The 23247-nt window shown below is 43.4% G+C and overlaps 2 non-coding genes across 2 annotated transcripts; one reads left to right on the forward strand and one right to left on the reverse strand.

Moving 5' to 3' along the window:
- Positions 1 to 9401: 9401 nt before the first annotated feature.
- Positions 9402 to 9493, reverse strand: trnar-ucu (transfer RNA arginine (anticodon UCU)). The gene is given in 2 exon segments: positions 9402 to 9437; positions 9457 to 9493. It is a non-coding gene; the product is annotated as a tRNA-Arg (tRNA).
- Positions 9494 to 12508: 3015 nt separating this feature from the next.
- On the forward strand, positions 12509 to 12590 carry trnas-cga (transfer RNA serine (anticodon CGA)). Its single transcript has one exon. It is a non-coding gene; the product is annotated as a tRNA-Ser (tRNA).
- The last annotated feature ends 10657 nt before the right edge of the window (positions 12591 to 23247 follow it).

The raw sequence follows: 23247 nt of genomic DNA on the forward strand, positions 1-23247 counted from the left end.
ACCGAGCACAGCACCCAGGGTCACTGTACGTGTGCATCATGAAAAGAATGACAAGAGTCTTTCCGTGAACCGGCTGATGCAAAGAATCACTTTCTGCCCTGGTGGGGATAGTTCGAATGACTCTGGTAATGACGAACGGGGAGTTTGGATCACACCCCCAGTTAGAGGTAGAAAACTGGGCCTAATCCCGGGTGAGAACTGCATGCGCTATTAACCAATTGATCAATATGCCATCAAACCGAATGGATCCTGAGCGGGGTCACATTATCAGGGTGCCGCAGTGTATGATGTCTAACAATATGTCCACATTCAGTAGGCTGGGGAAGCGAGGATTGGTGCGGATTGAATTAAACCATCGGGTTTGTCTTAGAAATCAACTCATCAGAACCGAATACACCCACTCAGCTTAACGCGGAAAGGGGGAATACTGTGTGGTAAGAAACCAGCCAACTTATACCAATGGAAATTATCTCTGTAATATCAATAACGTCAACTTTTGCTTCACCCCGATGCTACCAGTAACAATTGGAGGAGCACAAATGAAGTATTTCATTGCTCGAGAAACCATTAGCCTGAGACTGACTGATGATATTAAATAAGATTAGCACCCATATGAAAGTGAACTGACTGCACCAATACCCGACCTGCCCGAGGACGTGAGAGAAATAAAGGATCTTCTGCCTGCAAGTATAAATATATATCACGTGCTGAAACAGTAACTGTGCGAACTGGTTTAGGACATTGGAAAAGACCTTCAAAGTACAACCTGGTACGAGAAGGCATGGAACTGGGGACTGAAAGTTTAAATCCAGCCATGGATACGTTTCATTTCTCACTTATTGGTGGCATTTCAACTGATTTTGGCACTATGCTGGTTGATAATGGCATGTGCAGCTTGTGGAAAATGTAGAAAGCGGCAGCTAACGAAAGCAATGACACGTATGCAAGAGAAAGATAGACTGTTGTTGCATGTGGGACATTAACACTCCGGGTTAAGAAATAGACATCACAAACCTGGTGGCAGATCACTGCAAAATGCAGCGGGAAGTCGGAAGCATTACATAGCATCGCTCTACTGGTCTCATGGGCTCGGGGGAACCAAAAACCAGAGGGGGAATTGAAGTGGGATTTTTAGAAACCACCAGAGTGGACTAATGTTGCAGTTTGGAAAATGTGTTCAGAAATGGACAAGTAGAAATATTGAGTTTCAGGATCAGCATCAGGGAAAAAAAGCATGTCAAGTCGTTTTTGTCTGGCAACAACTCGCAAGGCCAATCAGAAAGCAGTATATCTGCAAGAGGATGAGGTGGCAAGCTTAACAAAATAGATATAAAATGCAGACTTGCGGTTAGGCTAGTTGTTGAATAACAGGAAACATGGCTTGTTGTTCCATAGCTGCAAAGTGTAACATTCTTCAGTGTATTGGAGCAGGTGACTTAGTAAATTGCATTTTTTGGCATTAAGCACTGAGAGCTGATCGCCACAAGCCGAGGAGTCATTAACGGGTTGCGTGAACTCAATTCAAACTGCTATTCTCCCTTGGCCAAGGTATAGGTATTCGAAAATAAACATATTTTTATACTTTAGTAGACTTGGGTCACGCAGTTATTTTGAATCCACAACAAGAATCACAGGCGCGGGCAGAAAAAAAGATTAACGACGAAGATACCATAAAGGCAAGGGTATATGTAACAGGGCATGATGCACATGCATGGTTTATTTTGCCTTGAAAAGAGAAGGCTGAGGTTGACCGAATAAAGCTCTTAAAATTGTCAAATACTTGGACTGAGCAATTACAGTGAGAGTATTTCCAGTTGTGCTTTAGAACAAAACCAGAGGGCATCAATATAAGAAAGTCACCACAAAGTCAAATAAAAATTATTTACGCAGATCGTGATGAAAATGTGGAACTCGTTACCACAGGGAGCGGTTGATGCAAATAGTGTAGATGCATTTAACGGGTGGGTTCGATAAGCATTTGAGGGAGAATGGAGTAGAGCATTATTTGATCAAGTTGCATGAGGAAAGACAGGAAAACGACTTTTTAATTCCAGATTTGTTTAATGAACTGAATTAAATTCCCCAGCCGCCATGGTTGGATTTGTACTTATTTCTCTGAAATACAAATAGAGTAACATTACCACTTTGCTGCCATGCACTAAGTTTCATCCCGCAACTGTGCAACTGGGTCAAAGGATGAATGGCCTCCTTCAGCGCCTATGCAACAGGCTTGAGTGGCTGAATGAACTGCTCCTGTTCTTGTGTAACCTGCCGCTATGTGCTGTATATCCTTCTCCTTTTCCTATATAACAGGCTCGGGATTTTGAATTTCCAGTGAAATAAACTATATGGGCTCAATGGCCTCCTCTTGTTCCTAAAGAACAGTTTCGAGGGGCTGAATAGTGTTTCCCTATTCCAAAAACTGTCCGGAAGATGCTGAAATACCCGCCTCATGTTCTCATGTCAGATGCCTGAAAAGCTGAATGGCTGCCTCCTGTTCCTATTGGACATGTTTGAGGGGATGTGAGCCTGCTCCTGTGTAAAATATTCAAGGTCCTGTATGGCTTCTTCCAGTTCATGCGCAATAAGCTCAATTATGATTACATTGGATTACTGCGCATATACGGCACATGCAGATGCCATTCGACTCAGCCAGTCGGTATGCTGCACTGGAGCCTCCTCTCGTCTTTCCTCATCTAAATCTATTAGCCGAACCCACTATTCCCCTCTACTGAAAATGCTGGTCTTGCATCTCCTTAATGGCAATGATGCTATTCGTTTCAACCACTCCCTGTAGTAGCGAGTTCCACAATGTCACCCTGCTTTGGGATTATGAGTTTCTTCTCAATTCCCCATCTGATTTAATGCTGACAATCTTATAATGATGGCCTCTGGTTATATTCCTGGCGTCAAGTGGAACATTCCTATTGTATACATCATCGACACCTTTCATAATGTTAAATGTCTCGATTAGGTCACCACCGTTCAAGGGAAAATGAGCCAGCCTGTTGATCTTACTCTGATATTGATATGCTGGCTCTTCTGCTATTATCCTTGTAAATCTTCTGTGCGTCCTCTGCAATGCCGCTATTCCGTTTTTATAATATGGCGACCAGAACAGTACACAGTCCTCTACGTGTGGTCAAACTGACGTTCGATACGTTTTAGAATAACGTCGTCACTTTACAATTTTATCCGTCAAGAAATAATTCCTATTGGTTGCTTTGCTTTCGTATGGCCTCGTTATTCTGTGTCGTAACTTTTACAGTTTTGTGTAATTGTACTTCGCGTTCCCCTTGATCCTCTGCGGCAACTAGACTGTGCCACCGACTCCCCCCCAAATAATTAGTGACCTCCGCATTCTCCTTCCAAAATGTAATACCGCACATTTATATAGTTAGAAATTAATTTGCCAATTATCTGCGCATTCTGCAAATTTTTAATGTCCTTCTTAAATTTGTTGCAGTCGTCCTCAGTATTAACGATCCCACTCACTAATTTGGTGTCATCCGCAAATTTCGAAATAGTGTTTTTGATTCCTAATTCTAAATCGTTCATATAAATGGTGAAAAACAGTGGTCGCAGACTCGATTCTTGGGGAGCACAAATACCCACCTTCTGCCGCTATGAAAAGATACCTTTTTCTCATACTCGTTGCTTTATAAATTTTCTTTTATTCATTCATGCATGTGGTCATTGCCAGCAGGGGAACCATTTGTTGCCCATCTCTAACTGCCGTTGTGAAGTGGTGGTGAGCCACCTTTTGCAATTGAGTGGCTCGCGTAGCCATTTCAGAGGACCGTGAAGAGTCAACCAGATTGCTGTGGTTAAAGAGTCACATACAGGCCCAGACGTTTCAGGAATGCAGCTTTCCTTCCCGAATGGATATTAATGAACCAGATGGGTTTGCTTTAAAATTCTCGATTTATTTAATTGAATTTAACTTCCCTGCTCTCGTGGTGGGCTGTAATTTCGTCTGTGCATTATTAGTTCAGCAACAAAACCATCATGCTGCAATGATTGTCTTCGGGTGATATAATGTACTCGAGGGGTTGGCAGCTGAATAATTCCTCCTTTTCTGATGCAAAAGATTCGACTGGTTAAATGGAGTTCTTCTCCTCTTGTCAACAGTCCAATGCAGCCTACGGCTTCCGCCTGGCCTGTGACTAAAGCTCGAGTGTTGAATAGACACCTCATGCCCTTGTGTACAGGTGAAGTGTTTACCATTGCTATGCAACTGCTCCGTGCGACCGAATGGATTTCGACTGTTCTTATATAACAGGCACAAACAGCTGATTGCCTTCCTCCTGTCCTTTGTAACCGTTATTAAAGATTAATGGACCTTCACCATTCCCTGTGGAACAGGCTCGATTGCTTGCTCCTGCATAACATACTCAAGGTGCCAAGAGAACTCACAGAATAAATTAGTTTGGTGGGACTCGATACAACAATCTTCGAATGCTTTATATGCCATTGATTAAAAGTCCAATGCGCTATCAATTGCGCCACATAGCTGCCAAATATTGCAGCAATACAAAAGTAACATAGTATTGATGCCGAAAATCTGAACTATAAACAGAAAACTCTGCAAGCACTCAGCAGATCAGGAATAAATTGCGGACAGAGAAATAGAGTTAAAATTTCAGGTTAATGAACTTGCATCGCATATGGTCTGTTCAAAAGGAATGTCGTGTCAGAGCAGAAACATTCTGTGTTCGTTTAAAAGGGAAGTGCTTTCAGTAGCAAATCAATCTCTGTCTGTTTCAGACAATTGTGTTGTCATAGAGCATAGTAATTTACAGCACGGAAGGAGGACATATCAACCCATCCTGTCCGTGACGTCCGATAAAGAGCTCGCTGGCCTAATCCCACTTCCCAGTTCTCGGTCTGTAACTTTGTAGGTTACTGTACTTCACGTGAAAATCCAAGTAATTTTTAAATGTGGCGACGGCTTCTGCCTCGACCATCCTTTCTGGCAATGAATTCCAGATACCCACCAGCATCTGGTGGAAACATTTCCCCTCAAATCCCCTCTACAATCCGACCAATTAAGTTGAATCTATGCCGCATGCTTTGTTCCAACCCTCCAAAGGAAAATAAATCCTTCCTATGCACTCTATTTGGCCACTCATAATTTTATAAACATCAATACGGTCCCTCCTCAGCCTCCACTTTTCTAAAGAAAACAACCCCAGCCCATCCAATCGATCCACACAACTACCATCTCCAGTCCATGCAACATTCTCGTAAACCGACACTGTAACTCAGAGTGCAATCAGATTATTCCTGCAATGCAGTGTTCAGAAAAGCACGCAGTACTTTAGCTATGGCATAACTGGTGCTTTACACAGTTCACGTGTAACTTCCCCGATCTTGTATTCTATGTCTCGACTAATAAAGGCAAGCATACTGTTTTGCTTCTTATTTATGTTATTTCCCTGGCCTGTTACCGTCAAGGATCAGTAGACATGCACTCCAACGTCCTCCCTTTTAATGTGTACTCCCTTGCCTTATTAGATCTCCCCAAATGCATTAACTCATACTCCTCCGGGTTGAAGTCCATGAGCCACTCTTCTTCTCACCTGATCAGTTCATTGATATGTTCCTGCAAGTCTGCCGCTTTCTTCCTCATTATCAACCATACCTTTTTGACCAAGCTTTTCGTCACCTGCACTAATTTCTAATTATGTGGCTCAGTGTCGAATTTGTATTGCATAATACTCCTGTGAAGTCCTTTGTGATATTTCACGACATTAAAGGTGCTATATTAATACAAGTGGATGTAGTTGTTTAAAAGGGGTGACGCATAAATTAATGTAGAAATTGCATCACAGAAATAGAACATTTTCCCCAACTGGTTTTGCCGGAGTTAATGCTCCACACTAGCCACATTCACCTCATCCTATAGCATATCCTTCTATTCCTTTCTCACTGATGTGTTTAGGTAGCTGCGCCTTTAATGCATCTGTGCTATTCGCATCAATTACTGCTCATGGTGTCGTCTTCTACATCCTACCCACTCTTGAATTGCCAACTGAATTTATCGGTGTCTATCTTATATTTATGAACTCTATTCTGAAACCCTGCATCGGAGCAAATATCTTCTCCTTGTCGACCCTATCAAACTGCGTCATAATGGTAAAGATACCTGCCTTGTCTTTTCCAGGGAAAGCTCCCCATTCAGTTCAGTCTGTCCCCATAAGTAAATCTTGTCAGTTCTGGCCTAATTGCTTCCTTTTGTGCTGTGAGATTCTATGATTCTACAATTTAATATTTCACATCGACTGAGACATGCAACAGGACAAGCATGTATTCCAATTGTCTGATATTTAGCACCGAACACTAGACAATTAATTAAATCATATTTTGTCGCTGCGATGACCAAGTGGCTTCGGCGTTAAACTTAAAGTCCAATGGGATTTCGCGGTGCAGATTCGATCCCTGCGCTCAGCGATTCTAGAGCAAACTGATTATTTGATCCCGAGCCTGTTCAAAATTAGTGATGGTTGTAAAGATCACTGTGAAATATAAACAACATAAAAATAATGCCTTTCGAAAAAGAGCCGTGGAAATCATCTTCAACTGATGAGTTGACAAACACGACTGAAACTTGCATTCTTCTGATAACATCAGGTTTCGCGCCAAAGTCAGAGGCTTTATCCATTAAGTTATGCGACCCTGCAGTTCACAGCAGAATAATGGTCAGAATGAGCGATTACAAACCGGAATTGTATATTTTTCAGTTCCATACTTTGAACCGCAAACCAATCAGCGGCATTGAGCCTTTCACTGATTGAATTACGAGAAGTCCCAAAATAAAGGAGATAATCGAATTTTCCTTTAAATTCTGGAAACATTCCGCAGGTCCATGTGCTCTCGGCAGAACTACGATTTTGCAGCATTGTTTCAAATTATTGCAGTAACTGTGTGAGTTTCATTACTAAATGTTTAAGCTGCTGTAAAATAATAAATCTAAGATACTCGCAACGCCCTCCAGTACACAAAAAATAACAACTAAAGGCATCAACAGTGTTAGAACACGAAGCTTTGTAGTTATCAGCGCCACACTTTAACCAACCATGCTAACCCGCCATGTTAACTTGCACTAATATCGGCTATAAAAGAAAAAGCGAGCATTTCTACAGCTCTTGTCATATCAGGAGATCCCAAAGCGTTACACAGCCAGTTAAATACTTTTAAAGTGTGGCCACTGTTCTAATATAGGAAATGTAAAAGCAGATTTACACTAGCAAGAATGCACGACGTCATAATGACCAGATGTTGATTGAGTGATTTATATTGGCCACAGGACACTGGGGTGAACTCTCCTGCTCTTCTTCGGAATAGTTGCCTGGGGAATTTTTAGTTCCAGATCGGAGGGCAGACCGGGCCTGGGTTTAAGATCTCATCCGAAAGACAGCAACTCCGACAGTGCAGTGATCCCTCACTAGTTCCACTCCGATAGTGAAAAATCGACTTGACCTCCTCCTCACCAACCTGTCTGTCGCAGATGCATTTGTACATGGTAATCTTGGTAGGAGTGAACACAGCACATTACTTGTGGATTCAAAGTCCTGTCTTCACAGGGAGGACACTGTGCAACGTGTTCTCTTGCACTACCACCGTGCTAAATGGAATAGATTCAGAACAGATCCAGCAGAATTTTATCCCTCAAAATATGTAACATTATGGCCCAGCACATTCCTCACTCTCCCAGTATCTTTTAAAGAGGCTGATCCCACAACTTTCGTTTTTCAAGAGAATAAAGTCTAGTCTGTTCATCCTTTCCTGATATAAATACGCCGTCTGATCTGGTACCATCGTTCTAACTCTGCCCTGCAAACTCTGCAATGCCTCTATTTCCTTTTTATAATCTGGCGACCAGAACTGTTAGCAGTACGCCAAGTTTGGTTCAAGCAAGATTAAATACAAGTTTAGCATAACTTTGCTTCTTTTCAATTCAGTACATCAATAAATAAATCCTCGTGGTTGGTTTTTTTTTGGGTTGATAACATGTGTTGTAACTTTTAGAGTTTTGTGTATTTGTACTCCGAAATGTCTTTGTTCCTCTACGCCCCCCAGACTGGCACCCTCCAATTCTTCCCAATTCTTCCGACCAAATTGTGTTACCTCATATTTATATGGTTTGAAATTCATTTGCCAATTATATGCCCATTCTGGATGATTGTATATGTCCTCCTTCAGTTTGTTACAGTCCTCCTCAGAATTGAACATACTCCTGATTTGGTGTCATCTGCAACATTTTGAAATTATTGTTTTTGATTTGCAGATCTAAATCTTTAATAGAAATTGTGAACAAGAGTTATTCCAGCACCAATCTTGTGGAACACCACTACGCAACATCTGCCACAATGAAAAGATATTTTTTACCCCTATTCTCTGATTTCTGTCTTGAAGCCAGTTATTTATACATTCATCTCGTTGTCTCCTGACTCCGCAATCGCTAACCTCGCTTGAGGCATTTTTTTCTCCTGTCTAACAAACTAGTGGTTCTAATGTTTATTTTATAAATTCATGCATATGGGCAACGTTTGTGAGGGCAGCATCTGTTGTTAATCTCTAGTTGCCCTTGTGAAGATCGTGGTGAGCCACCACATGCACCTGCCTAACTCACTGGGTCATTTCCGAGGGCAGTTCAATGTAAACCACGTTGCTGTGGTTCTGGAGTTGCATATAAGCCTGCACTGGTAAGGACAGCAGCTTTCCAACCCTAAAGCAGACTAGTATACCATATGGGTGTGTTACGAAAATGGTCACCATTACTGATACTATTAAATTTCGAGCTTTAAAAATTGAATTTAAATTTCACTGCTTTCGTGTTGGGCGGTGAATTCCTCTCTCTGGATTACTCTTGCATTAATATAAATATCATGCTTTTTTGATTAACCCCCCCGCCCCCCTGTGTAATGTGCTTGATGAATCCTCCTGTTCCAGTATAACAGTTTCGTAGGTCTGAAATGCCTCGAACTCATTCTATGCAACAGTTTCGAGGGGTAAATGGGCTTCGAATCTTCTTGTACAACAGGCTCAAGGAGCTGGATGACTTCTGCCTCTCCTCTGGCTCAATCCCGAAGATTTACTTTCCTCCCTCTGTCCCTGTATAACAGTCTCCAGGAGCTAAATGGCTTCCTTCTGTGCATTGCAACTAGCTTGGTGGGGTTAATGGACTCCTGCTGGCCATGTGTTGCAATCTCGATGACCAGCTCCTGCTTCTGTGTAATCGATTCAAGGCGCTTAGAGAACTCAGAGGAAAAGTGGGTGGGATTGGAGCCACTTTTGCAAAAAGAAGTGCTCGGGCAGCAGTTTCCCTCTCTGAATTGTTGATATGCTGCAAAATGCATTTGTGCGGCCAAGTAAACAGGAAAGCCTGACGCAAAATCCGACTTTGGCGGGACTCGAACCCACAACCTTTGAATACCTTGCTAAACTTCTCACTAGAAGTCCAATGCGCTATCCATTGCGCCACAGAGCCGCCGTGAGCTAAACGAATACAAAAGTAAAATCGTTTTGATGCCGAAACTGTAACTAAAAACAGAACAATCTGAAAACACTTAAGTAGACAAGGAATAATCTGCGGAGAGAGAAACAATTTTCATGTGTCAGGTCGATGAACTTTCATCGCAACTCGATCATTCTGTGTCTGTTTAAAAGGGATGTGCTGTCAGTTCTGGATCATTCTCTGTCTATTTTAAATTATGTGCTGCCAGAGACTCATAGAAATTTACAGCACGGACGGAGACCATTTCAGCCCACCATGTGCGCCCCGTCTGAAAAGAGCTATCCAGCCGAATCACACTTACCAATTCTTGTTCCGTAGCCCAGAAGATTACACCGCGTCAAGTGCACATCCATCTAATTTTTAAATGTGGTGAGGGCTTCTGCCTCTCCCATCCTTTCAGGCAGTGAGTTCCAGACCCCCACCACCCTCTGTGTGAACCCATTTCCCCTCAAATCCGCTCCATCCTCCTACCAATTACTTTAAATCTGTGCCCCCTGGTTGTTAACCACTTCTAAGGGAAATATATCCTATCGAGGCCAACTCATAATTTTATTCACTTCAATAAGGCCCCCTCTCAGCCTCCTCTGTGCCAAAGGCAACAACCACAGCATATGCAATCTTAACTCAGAGCTAAATTATCCATTCCCGGTAACATCAACGAAAATCAACTCCCTACAGCCACGAGTGCAATCAGATTGTTCCTGTTATGCGCTGAAAGAACAGCATGTCGTGCTCCAGTTGTGCCACAACTCGTGTTTTATAAAATTCAAACTTAACTTCCCCGCTCTTGTATTCTATAGCACAGCTAATAAAGGCAAGTATTCCGTGGTGCTTCTTAACCACAATATCTACATGGTCGGCTACCAACAGGGATCGGTGGAATTGCACTCGAAGACCACTTTGCTCCTCTGCACTACTCAGTCACCTACCATTTAATGTATATTCCCTTGCCTTATTAGCACTCCCCAAATTCAATACCTCACACTTTGCAGATTGAATTCCATTAGCCTATTTTCAGCCCGCCTGACAATTCATTGATATCTCCTGCAGTCTACAGCTTTCTTGATCATTATAAACCATAACTGTTTGACCAAGCTTTTAGACCACTGCACTAATTTCCACTTATGCGGAACGCAGTCAAATTATTACCCCATAATACTTTTGTGAAGCGCCTTGGGAAGTGTTACTACATTAAAGGTGCTGTAGAAATACAATTTGTTGTTGTTGCCTCAAAGGTGTCTTACCTAATGTTATATAGTTTGCGCTGCAGAAAGGGACCATTTTCCACAACTGAATTTGCCGGAATTAATGCTCCACACGAGCCCCCTTGTACCCGACTTCACCTCGTCTTCTCAGAGATTCATAGCTACTTATAGAACGGAAGGAGGTCATTTCAGCTCATCGTTTCCGCCCAGTCCATCAAAGAGCTATCCAGTCGATTCACACGTTCCAGCTCTTGGTCCATATCCCTGCAGATTATGGCGTTTCAAGAGCACCTCGAAGTACTTTGTAAATTGGTTGATGGCTTCTGCTTCTACCACCCTTTCAGGCAGTGATGTTCAGAGCAGCAGCACCATCTGGGTGAAAGCATTTCACCTCATAGCCCCTCCAGCCTCCCACCAATGACTTTAAATCAATTCCTCCTGGTTGTTGATCATACTGATAAGGGAAATAATTCCGTCCTATGCACACTACAAGGTCCACTCATAATTTTCTACACCTCAGTAAGGTCCACTCTCAGGCTCCTCTGTTCCAAAGAAAACAAGCCCAGCCTATCCAATCTTTCCTCATAGCTAAATTCTCCAGTCCAGGCAACATTCGTAAAAAAACGACTCTGCCGCTCACGGGTGCAATCAGATATTTCCTGCAATTCGGTGACCAGAAGAATACACAGTACTCTAGTTGTGGCCTAACTAATGTTTTACACATTTCAAGTACAACGTCCCCGCTGTTGTACTCTGTGGCTCAGCTAATAAAAGCAAGCATTCCGTGTTGCTTCTTAACCACCTCATCTACCTGGCCTGCTACCATCAGGGATCTGTGGACATGCCCTCCAAGGTCCTTTTGCTACTCTGCCCTTTCCAGTCACCTACCATTTAATGTTTATTCCCTTGCCTTATTAGCCCTCACAAAATGTACTATCTCACGCTTCTCCGACTTAAATTCCATTAGCCATTGTCCTGCACACGTGGTCAATTCATTGATGTCTTCCAGCTGTCCACAGATTTCTTTCACAATATCAACCATACTCGTTTTTGACACCTGCGCTAATTTATACTTATTCATGTCGTTGTCAACTTGTTATTGCATAATACTCCTGTGAAGCGCCTTGGGACATTTCACTACATGAAAGGCGCTATATGAGCATGTTGTTGTTGATGTTTAAAGTGATGTTCCTTAATGTTGTATAGATTCTGCAACAAATAAAGAGAACATTTTCCCCAACAGGTTTTGACGGCGGCACACGAGCGCCCTACCGCCCTACTTCACTGCCTCCGATCAGCATATTCTTCTAATACTTTTTCACACATGTGCTGAGGTGCACCCTCTTAAATGCATCTGTGCTAGTCGCCGCAGCTACTTCTCGTGGTAGCATCTTCCACATTCTACTCACTCTTTGGTAAAGAAGTTACTCTTGAATTTTCTATTAAATTTTCCGGTGACTGGCTTATATGTAAGACGATTATTTCTCAACTCGCGTACAATACCAAATATTTTTTCTGTGTCGACCCGACCAAAACCATTCATAATGTTAAAGTCCGTATCTGCCTTGTCTTTTCCATTGAAAAGTTCACCAGTTTGCTCAGTCTTTCCCGATAAGTAAATCCTTCCAGGTCTTGCCGAATTGCTCCCTTCTGTGCTGTGAGAATCTTCAATGCTACGATTTAATTTTCACATCGACTGGGAGATACAACAGTGCAAGCATATGGTTCAATTTTTCTGATATTTCGCACCGAACATTGGACTATTGAACAATTCCATTGTGTAGCTGCGATGGCCGAGTGGTGAAGGCATTGAACTCGAAATTTAAAGGGGTTTCCCCGCGCACATTCAAGCTCTGCTCGCAGCGATTGTGCAGCGAACCTATTTTTTTAATATTTTCCCTGTGGATATCACTGGAGCAGAATGTGATCACAGTTCCATGTACTGCCCTTCAATGACGTGAAGCAGTAGTTCAAATTGGAAACACTGATACATTATCGGCATTAAACAGTGATTAGTTTGCAGGAAACAGTTTACAAACATCAGTGAGGAATATTCATAGAAAGCATCATGAAACAAATATATTTTAACAAAGATCCCTCCAATGTTTAGGTAGAATTCACCGTCAGCTGATGAGTGCGAATGGGATTTGGTTTCGTAAAGTTGAACGAGATTTAATACAACGACGACGATAATGACTCGGACCTGCGATCTTCTGATAACATCGGGATTTGCAGGGATGTAAAACACCTTATCAATTAGTCCAAACGCACTCTGCGGTTTAAAGAAAACAAATGGTGATAACGAGCGAACACACGGGAATTGCATTTATTTCAGTTGCTTACTTTTCAGAACAAACCAATCGGCGGCAGCGAGCCATTCACGGATTGAAATACGAGAAGGCACAATGTTCCTGTGGTTATGGCATTGTTCATTAAATTATGGAATAACTCCGCAGGTCCATGAGCTCTTGGCCGAACTAAGGTTTTGTAGCATTGCTTCAAAGTGTTGCAAGTCCCGTGTGAGTTCCGTTCCTCAATGTTTATACTGCTCTGAAATAATAAAACTAATATACCAGCACCACACCCCCAAAAATAAAATAAATATACAATAAGATGATCGAAACCATGACGTTATTATTATTACCACCACGCTCGAAGGCAACTGAGCGAATCAGCCTTGTTCGCATGGTGCTTTTTCAGATGCTGTAATAGAAACAAACCGAGCATTTCCACCGCGACTTTCACCTCAGGATTTCACAAAGCGCAACAGAGCAAATGGACGACATTTAAGGAATGGTCACTGTTGTAACGTAGGAAATGCAAAAGCAGATTTGCACCATCAAGAAAGCACAATGTGATAGAGACCAGATTTTGGTTGAGGGATAAATATTGGTCCCAGGACACTGGGTGAACACACCTGCTCTTCTTCCTAATAGTGGCCTTGAGATGCTTTATGTCCAGCTCGGGGGGGGGGGGGGGGGCAGACCGGGCGTCGGTTTAAAATCTCATCCTCAAGACAGCAACTCTGACAGTGCATAGCTCCCTTAGCTTTTTCTCTCCAACAGCGAAAAACCTACTCGACCTCCTCCACACCAATCTGTCTGTCGCAGATACCGCTTTCCTTGACAGTTTTGAAAGCAGTGAACTGAGGGATATCCTTATTCGTCAGGAAATTGTGTTGGGGAAATTGATGCTATGAGGCTGCAGAGTGACTTGGATAGGTTAGGTGAGAGGGCAAATACATGGCAGATGAAATATGATGTGGATAAATGCGAGGTTATCCACTTTGGTGGTAATAACAGAGAGACAGTCTATTATCTGAATGGTGACAGATTATGAAAAGTGCAGGTCCAACGAGACCTGGGTGTCATGGTACATCAGTCATTGAAGTTTGGCATGCAGGTACAGCAGGCGGTTTAAGAAGCAAATGGCATGTTGGCCTTCATAGCGAGGGGATTAGAATACAAGGGCAGGGAGATGTTTCTTCAGTTGTACAGGGCCTTGGTGAGGCCACACCTGGAGTATTGTGTACAGTTTCGGTCTCCTAACTTGAAGAAGGACATTCTTGTTATTGAGTGAGTGCAGCGAATGTTCACCAGACTGATTCTCGGGAAGGCTGGACTGACATATCAAGAAAGACTGCCTCAACTGGGCTTGTATTCACTGGAGTTCAAAAGAATGAGAGGGAATCTCACAGAAACGTTTAAAATTCTGACGGGTTTAGAAAATTTTGATGCAGGATGAATGTGCACAATGTTGGGGGAGTTCAGAGCCAGGGCTCACAGTCTAAGGATAAGAGATACGCCATTTAGGATCGAGAGGGGGAGAAACTTCTTCACCCAGAGAGTGGTGAACCTGTGGAATTCACTACCACAGGAAGTTGTTGAGGCCAATTCACTAAATATATTCACAAATGAGTTAGATTCAGTCCTTACTACTAGCGGGATCAAGGAGTATGGCGAGAAATCAGGAGTGGGGTACTGAAGATGCATGTTCAGCCATGAATTCATTGTATTGCGGTGCAGGCTCGAAGGGCCGAATTGCCACCTCCTGAACATATTTTCTATGTTTCTATGTTTCTATGAACACTGCACAGTACTTGTGGATAACAAGGCCTTTCTTCATACGGAGGACACGCTGTATCGTGTTGTCTGGCATTACCACTGTGCTTAATGGGATCGATTCTGAACAGATCTAGCAGCTCAAAACTGGTCATCCATGAGGTGCTGTCCGAGATTAGCAGCAACAGAATTCCACACAATCTGCATTCTTACGGCCCAATATATCTCTCACTCCACCTTCAACTTCTGAAAAGAGGACCGACACTTGTTCCATGAGTATGGTAGAAGAGAATGCCAGCAGCTGCACCAGACTTCTTAAGGTGAGGTGCAAACCTCCTCACCTTCGAACACAGGACAACATACACAAAAATTAGCAGGAACAGCATGTTATAGACACGGCTAAGCGAACCGACAACCGACGGATCAGATCAAAGCTCTGCAATCTTGCCAAACAGAGTCATTCATTTTTTATGTTAATTTAATTAATTCCTGGGATTTTGGCATCGCTGGCAAGGCCAGCATCTATTGCCCATCCATAATTTTCTTGAGAAAGTGGTGGTGAGCCGCCTTCTTGAGCCACTACTGTCCATGTGTTGAAGGTTCTGTGAAGGATGGACTTGCAGAATTTGACCCACTGATGATGAAGCAACAGTGATATATTTTCAAGTCCGGATGGTGTGGAACCAGGAGGGGAACTTGGAGGCGATGCTGCTCCCGAACTCCTGCTGTCCTTGCCGTTCAAGATGGACGAGGTTGCGGCATTGAGAGATGCTGTTGAAGAAGCCTTGGCAAGTCGCTGCGGTGCAACTTCTAGATGGTACACAATGCAGTCACTGTGCGGCACTGGTGGAGGCAGTGAATGTTTTCGGTGGGGGATCGGATGCGAATCAAGCGGGTTGCTTTGTTTTGGAAGCTGTCGACTATCTTCAGTGTCGTTGGAGCTACTCACATCCAGGTAAGTAAATGTATTCCAAAACACTTCAGATTAGTGCCTTGTAGATATTGAAAAGTGTTTAGGGAGTCGGAGGTGATAAACTATCAGCAGAATATCCACCCTCTGCCCCGATCCTATATCGGATTACATGGAGTTACATAAGATTACATAGCATACAGAATCATAGAATCTTATAAATTGACAGCAGAGACGGAGAACATTTCGGCCCATGGGTGTCTGCAACTGCCAACCAAGAGCTAATTAGCATAATCGCAATTTACAGCACTTGGGAAGTAGTGCGGTAGGTTACGGCACTTTAATTGCGCATCCATTTATTGTTTAAATGTGGTGAGGACTTTTGCCACATGACCCTCTCTAGCAGTGAGTTCCAGGCCCGTACGACACTCAGGGTGGATAAATTACGCCTAATAACTCGTGGAATCCTCTCCAATTACATTAATACTATGGCCTCTAGTATATGTCCTGTCTGCCATGGAAACAGGTGTTCCTATCTACTCTATCCAGGCTTCTCATCATTTTCGACACCTCAATAAGGTCTCACATCAGCATGCTCTGTTCCAAAGAAAGCACAAGCAGCATCTGCACTCTTTACTTAGCCAAATGCCTGCAGTCCAGGCAACATTCTTGCAAACCTCCACAGCACCGTTTCCAATGCAAGCACCTCTTTCCAGAAACGTGCTGACCAGAACTACAAGCAGATATCAGTACTCCGGCCTAAACTGTGTTTTTTTATAATTCAAGTATAATGTCCTTGCTCTTATATCCCATGCCTCGACTAATAAAGACAAGTATTCCTCATGCCTTCCGAACAACCTTATGTACCAGTCCTTTTCAGTGATATGTGGACCTGCACTCCAACGTCCCTCTGTTCATCTACACATCTCAGTGGTGTACCATTTAATGGTTATTCCCTTGCCTTGTTGGACCTCCCCAAATGCATTACCTCACACTTATCCGGATTGAATTCCATTTGCGACTGTTCTGCCCACCTTGCCAGTTGTAGTGGAATCTTTTGGCTATGCCTGCTATGAACCTAATTTGGACTCCAACATCCGCTGAACCAGAGTCATGAAGATAGGTGAAGCATGACAAGGACGGATGGAGGGGGCACACAGCTGCACGTTTGTTCTTACTGATATCTGCTTGTTCTTCTGCTGATTAAAGTGGAACTGAATGTTTAAACAACGACCTCAGTGTCTCACGTACCTTATTGCGGAATGTGTCTATTTTTCTGTTGTAACCTTGATGAAACACGCAGTTGTAGTTTGCGATCTTAATTGTGGGGCACTCTTTGCCAGTCGGGGAGTTTCTGGGGTTGTGGGTTGCTGAAGCTGAGAACAGATCTCAGACGTCGCCACGTCTACAAATACATATATTAAACTTGCGTATTTTCCCACTTAAAGCAGACGGTTGTCTCGAGTAGATTTTTCTTTGACGGTTCTTTGACAGAGATTTGTACTCCAACATTTTTAGCATCGTTGGCAGGATTTTGCGGCACGGTTGGGACCTGGCGGAGGGGTCACAACAAGAGTGAGTGACTTTTAAATACCACTCACAAATTCGGTGACCTGGAAATCGATGATCAGATCGGGCACAGATCTGAATCACGTGAGTTCTGCGGAGCGGGTAAGACACAATTTTAATAATCGGTACTTTACAGGAATACGTTTTAAAGTAGGAATTATAAGTTGGTGACAATGTTGTTGCTACAAAGGACCGGTTAGTATTTGTCAGTAAGCAGTTAGAAGAACCGAGATCTTGGGAAGGATTAAAGTCATGTGAAGGGGCCAGTGCGGTGAGACCGCCCATAGCCGGCTCACAGAATGGCGTTGGGTAAATAATTCGACTATGGTGAGGAAGGCACCGTTACTAAATTCTACGCAGGCGACCGGAAGGCTTAATCGACAAGATGCTTAAGGACGGATGGGGTCACGAGAAGGATCCCACTCGCAGAATACGACAACTATTGACTGTCGCAACCCTCTCGGCGTGCTCAGCCAATGAGGAAACTTCTGTGGGACGACATTGGTTGATGATAACGAGGTGGGGGTGGGGTGGTGGGGATGTGGGGGGAATGGTTGTGATGGGAATAATCGAAAGTTCACTTCTGTGGAGACAGAAGTACAGACAGTGTCTGTAAATAATTTTAAAATAAGGTGGTAAATAGAGCGCTTTAATAGAAAATGGTCCAGTGAGGGGGAAATAGAATGGTTAAAATGGACTGATGATAAGCTAGAATTAAAAGTATGTACGCGCTCGCAATGGTAATTAGTACAATTATACGCTGGAAATGCGGAGAACAAAGTAAAGATATTGTGTACCGACAAGGTAGGAAGGTGAGTCGATACAAAACGTAGAGAGTCAAGCGATAGAAAGCATTTACCCCAGAATATCCATACCTGCAGTGGGGGAGGGCCCTGGAGAATAGTCCCGTGCGACCCACTCCATAACTATTGCTCCACCAAAAGGAAAGGGACCACAAACAGTCTGGTATGGAGATCGGAGGGAAGAATGCTGTATGAGAATGTATACCCTTAAGTTCTGTCTACAATAGTAAATATAACCAATTTAGGACTGCAAGAAAAGTGTGACCCGAAAGTGAGGGCGCTATAAACCCGTTTGCTGCAGGAGATATTGGAAGACTGTCGGGATGGTTCAGGGGCATCTAGGTTTCCAGACCCTTTCAAGACAAGCCATACACGGAGGCATAAACGTGCTTTGGTCAATGATATCCTGACAGGAGTAATCACGGGAACATCATTTGTTAACGCCCAAGGTATGCAATATCTGGAGGAACAAACAGAGCGGGTCATAGACACAGTCAGGTTTCTGCTACAGAAAGGGATAGGAAACATCGAGGACCTTGCTAGCGAAAGAGATAGGACAGCTGGGAGCTTAGTTAAAGGGATTATTGTCCTGGAGGACCAGCCTGCCACCATTAATCATCGGATTAACCTAGAATTTAATAAAGAAATGGATGAGTTTCAGCCAGACATCTGCCACTCTTACGGTGGATGGATGATCGGGCAGGTCAGAAAAGACCTGGACGAAATACACTGGGGCAAAGACCCGGAATGGATCAATAGCAACCATCTGTTCCGCCTGGCAGAGCATCCGGTGCAACTGGACGCATGGACGATGAAAGGAATGACAAGAGTCTTTCCATCGACAGGCAGATGCAACGATTCCCATGCTTCCCTGGTGGGGATGGTCCTGATGCTTCCAGTAATGGTAAAGGGGGAGTATGGACATTATCGCCAGTTTGAGGTGGAGAAACTGGGTCTAATCCGGGTTGATAACTAGATGCGATATTACCGATGGATCAATATGCGATCAAAAGGAACGGAACCACGAGTGGGGTCTCATTATCAGGTTGCCGCAGGATAGGAAGCCTAACTATATGTCCACATCCAGTGGACTGGGGGAGTAACGACAAGTGCGGATTTAACTGGACGAAGGGATATGTTTTGGAAATAAGCCCATCAGAGTATTAACCAACTCACTCAGCCTCCTGTGGAAAAGGTGAACACTGTGTGGTAACCAATAAATTAACAGGTGACTATGGCATTTATCACTGCAACATCCTGAACCCCAGCTTCTGCTTCACCGCGAGTCTACCAGTAACGATTGGACGAGCGTGAATGAAATATATCCATGCTCGAGAAACGATTACACTGAACTTGACTGATGAAATTAAGCAAGCTTTATACCAATACGACAGTAAGCTGGCTGCCCAATACTTCACCTGCCTGCGGACCTGATGTATATCAACGACCTCACTCTGGCAAGCATAAAACGATACCACATTATTGAAAAGGAGCTACGTAGAGTGGAAAAAAGCTATTGCAAAAAGGCCTTCAATATACACCTTGGTATGAGAAGGCGTGGAACTGGGGACTGAATGTTAATATGCACTATTGGATATGAATAATCTCACACAAATTAGTGGCTGTAGAATTAGTTTTGTCATTGAGATACTTGTTTCTCTGTTGGACTTCTTATAAACTCCGTAGGGTAAAGAAGCGAACGCTGACTACTGTATTGGAGGTAAAGACATTATTGATTAAAGGAAGCTAATTCAGAAACGTCTGGATCTCAGTTCTCCCCAACCAAGCGGCTGATCACGACAGCAGGTGCGGGGAAAATGAGAAGCAGTGTGACAAAGGTGATCAATTGGGCGGGCCAAGGTTCAAAAGGAGGGAAATGGTAGGGGGATTCTTTTGGTAATTCCTGCTATGAACCTTAATTGGACTCCAATATCCGCTGACCCTCTGTCATGAAGAAAGCGGAAGCAAGACAAGGGACGGAAAGAGAGGGAACACAGCTGCTCATTTGTTCTCACTGATATCTGCTTGTTTTTCTGCGGATAAACGGCAACTGAATGTTGAAACAATGACCGCAGGGTCTCATATACGTTGTTGTGAAATGTGTCTATTCTTCCGTTGGAACCTTAATAACAAATGCAGTTTTAGTTTGCGACCTTAAATATGGGGCACTGTGGGCCAGTCGCGGTGTTTCTGGCGTGATGGGTTGCGGTACCTGAGCAAAGATCTCGAATGTTACCACGTCTACAAATACGTATATTAAACTTGTGTGTTTTCCCAAATAAAGCAGACGGGTGACTCGAGTCTTGTTCTTTAAAATAGATTTTTATCCCAACACCAGTACATTGATATCTTCCAGCTATCGGCAGCTTTCTTCTTCAATATCAATGGCAATGAAACCGGCCCTACTGCCCCAGCAGTCCATGCTGTCATGCATGATTCAATTCAGCCACCTCTCATCTTTCCTCATCTGAATCTATCAGCATAACCGTCTCTAGCCTTCTGCCTCCTATGCGTGTCTAGCCTTCCCTCAAATACATTTATGCTATTTGCTCCAACCATTCTCTGTTGTAGCGAGCTCCACGTCCCCACCAATATTTTGGTAAGAAAGTTTTGTTTGAGTTCCTTGTTGGATTTCTGGTTGACTGTCTTACATTCATCGCGTCTACTTATGCTGCTCCCCACAAGTGGAAACATTCTCTCTGTATCTGTTCTATCGAAATCTTTCATAATTTTAAGGTCCTCAATTCGGTCACCCTTCAACCTTCTTTTTTCAAAGGAAAGGATAACCAGGATAACTTCCATGATTCTCAAAGCTATACCTCTAGAAATAAAGCCACACACATGGTTTGCTTTTCTTGACGTTGTTAACCTGTATGGCAAGTTTTACTGATTTGAATAATTGTACTCCGTGTTCGCTTTGTTTGTCTACCACACACAGGATCGCATCCTCAAAATAATAAGAGACCTCCCTCTTCTTCCTACAATATATAACACCTCACATTAATCTGCGTTGAACTTCGTTTTCCAAATGTAACCCCAATCTGTAAGTTTAGTAATGTCCTCCTGCAATTTCTTGAATTCGTCCTCTGTATTCACTAACCACATCACCGCCCCCGCAATACAAAGTTTAGCCATGCACAAAGTTAGAAATTGTAAATTCAGGTGAGTTTATAATGGGGAATGAAAGAAATGGCAGACCAATTGAATCAATTCTTCGGTTCCGTCTTCACGAAGGAAGATAAAAATAACATTACGAAAGTACTAGGGGACAGTGGGTATAGTGAGAAGGAGGAACTGAAGGATATCCTTATTAAGCACGAAATTGTGTTGGGAAATGGATGGGATTGCAGTCTGATAATTCCCCGAGACCTGAAAATCTGCATCCCAGAGTACACAAGGAAGTGGCCCTAGAAATAGTGGATGCATTGGTGAACATTTTCCAACCGTCTATCGACTGTGGATCAGTTCCTGTGGACTGGATGGTCGCAAATATAACACCACATTTTAAAAAAGCAGGGAGGGAGAAAACGGCTAATGATAGACCGGTTAGCCTGACATCAGTAGTAGGCAAAATGATGGAATCAATCATGAGGGATGAAATAGCAGCGCATTAGGAAAGCAGTGACAGGATCGGACCAAGTCAGTATGGATTTATTAAAAAGAAATCGTTCTTGACGAATCTTCCTGAAGTTTCTGAGGATGTAGCAAGCAGAGTTGACCAGGGAGAAACAGTAGATGTGGTGCATTTGGACTTTAAAAAGGCTTTTGACAAAGTACCGCACAAGAGATTGGTGTGCAACATCAAAGCACTTGGTATTGGGGGTAAGATACTGACGTGGATAGTGAACTGGTTGGCAGACAGGAAGCAGAGAGTCGTGATAAACGGGTCCTTTTCACAATGGCAGGCAGTGACTAGTGGAGTGCCACTGGGCTCAGTGCCGGAACCCCGGCTCTTTACAATGTACATTAACGATTTAGGTTAAGGAATAGAGTGTAATATTTCAATTTTACTGATGACCCTAAACTGGCTGGCGGTGTGAGCTATGAGGAGGACGCTAAGAGGGAGCAGGGTGACTTGAACAGGTTAGGTGAGTGGGCAAATACATGGCAGATGCAGTATAATGTGAATAAATGTGACGTTATCCATTTTGGGGGCAAAAAGATTAAGGCAGAATATTATCTGAATGGCGGCAAATTAGCAGTTGGGGAGGTGCAACGAGACCTGGATGTCATGGTTCATCAGTCACTGAAAGTGGGCACACAGGTACAGTAGGCGATAAAGAAGGCAAGTGGTATGTTGGCCTTCATAGTTAGGGGATTTTAACATAGACGTAGGGAGGTCTGAATGCAGATATACAGGTCCTTCGACAGGCCTCACCTGGAATATTGTGTTCAGTTTTGTTCTTCTTGTCTGAGGATGGACGTTTTGCTCTTGAGGGAGTGGAGCGAAGGTTGTCCAGACTTATTCCAGAGTTTGCTGGGCTTTCATATGAGGAGAGACTGGATCAACAGGAACTTTATTCACTAGAGTTTAGAAGGATGAGAGGGGATCTCATCGAAACTTAGATGATTCTGACGGGACTGGACAGGATAGATACAGGAAGAATGCTCCCGATGTTGGAGAGGTCCAGAACCAGGGTACATAGCTTTAGGATAAGGGGTTGGCCATTTAGGACTGAGATGAGGAGAAACTCCTTCAATCAGCGAGTTGTTAACCTGTGGAATGCCCTGGTGCAGAGAGTTGTTGATGCCAGTTCACTGCATATATTCAAGAGGGAGTTAGATATGACCCTTACGGTTAAAGGGATGAAGTGGCATGGAGACAAAGCGGGAAACGAATACTGAAGGAATGATCCGCCATGATCTTATTGAATGGCGTTGCAGGCTCGAAGGGACGAATGCACTAATCCTGCACCTATTTTCTATGTTTCTATGTTTCTATGTATCTAAATCATTTATATAAATTATGAACTACAGTAGTCCCAGCACTGATTCCCGTGGAACACCACCATTCATCTTCTGCCAATGTGAGTAGTTATATTTGACTTGCCTGGTCCAGATAAGTTCGTGATGAATTTTGGCCAGCAGGCTGTTGTCGGTTGGGGATTATGTGGTGGTCAGACCTTGAATGACAAGTGGCGCTGCTTTGACTATCGCTTGCCGGAGATAGTCATTGCCT

Source organism: Pristiophorus japonicus, unplaced genomic scaffold, assembly GCF_044704955.1.
Source record: "Pristiophorus japonicus isolate sPriJap1 unplaced genomic scaffold, sPriJap1.hap1 HAP1_SCAFFOLD_33, whole genome shotgun sequence".
NCBI classification, from domain to species: Eukaryota; Metazoa; Chordata; class Chondrichthyes; family Pristiophoridae; genus Pristiophorus; species Pristiophorus japonicus.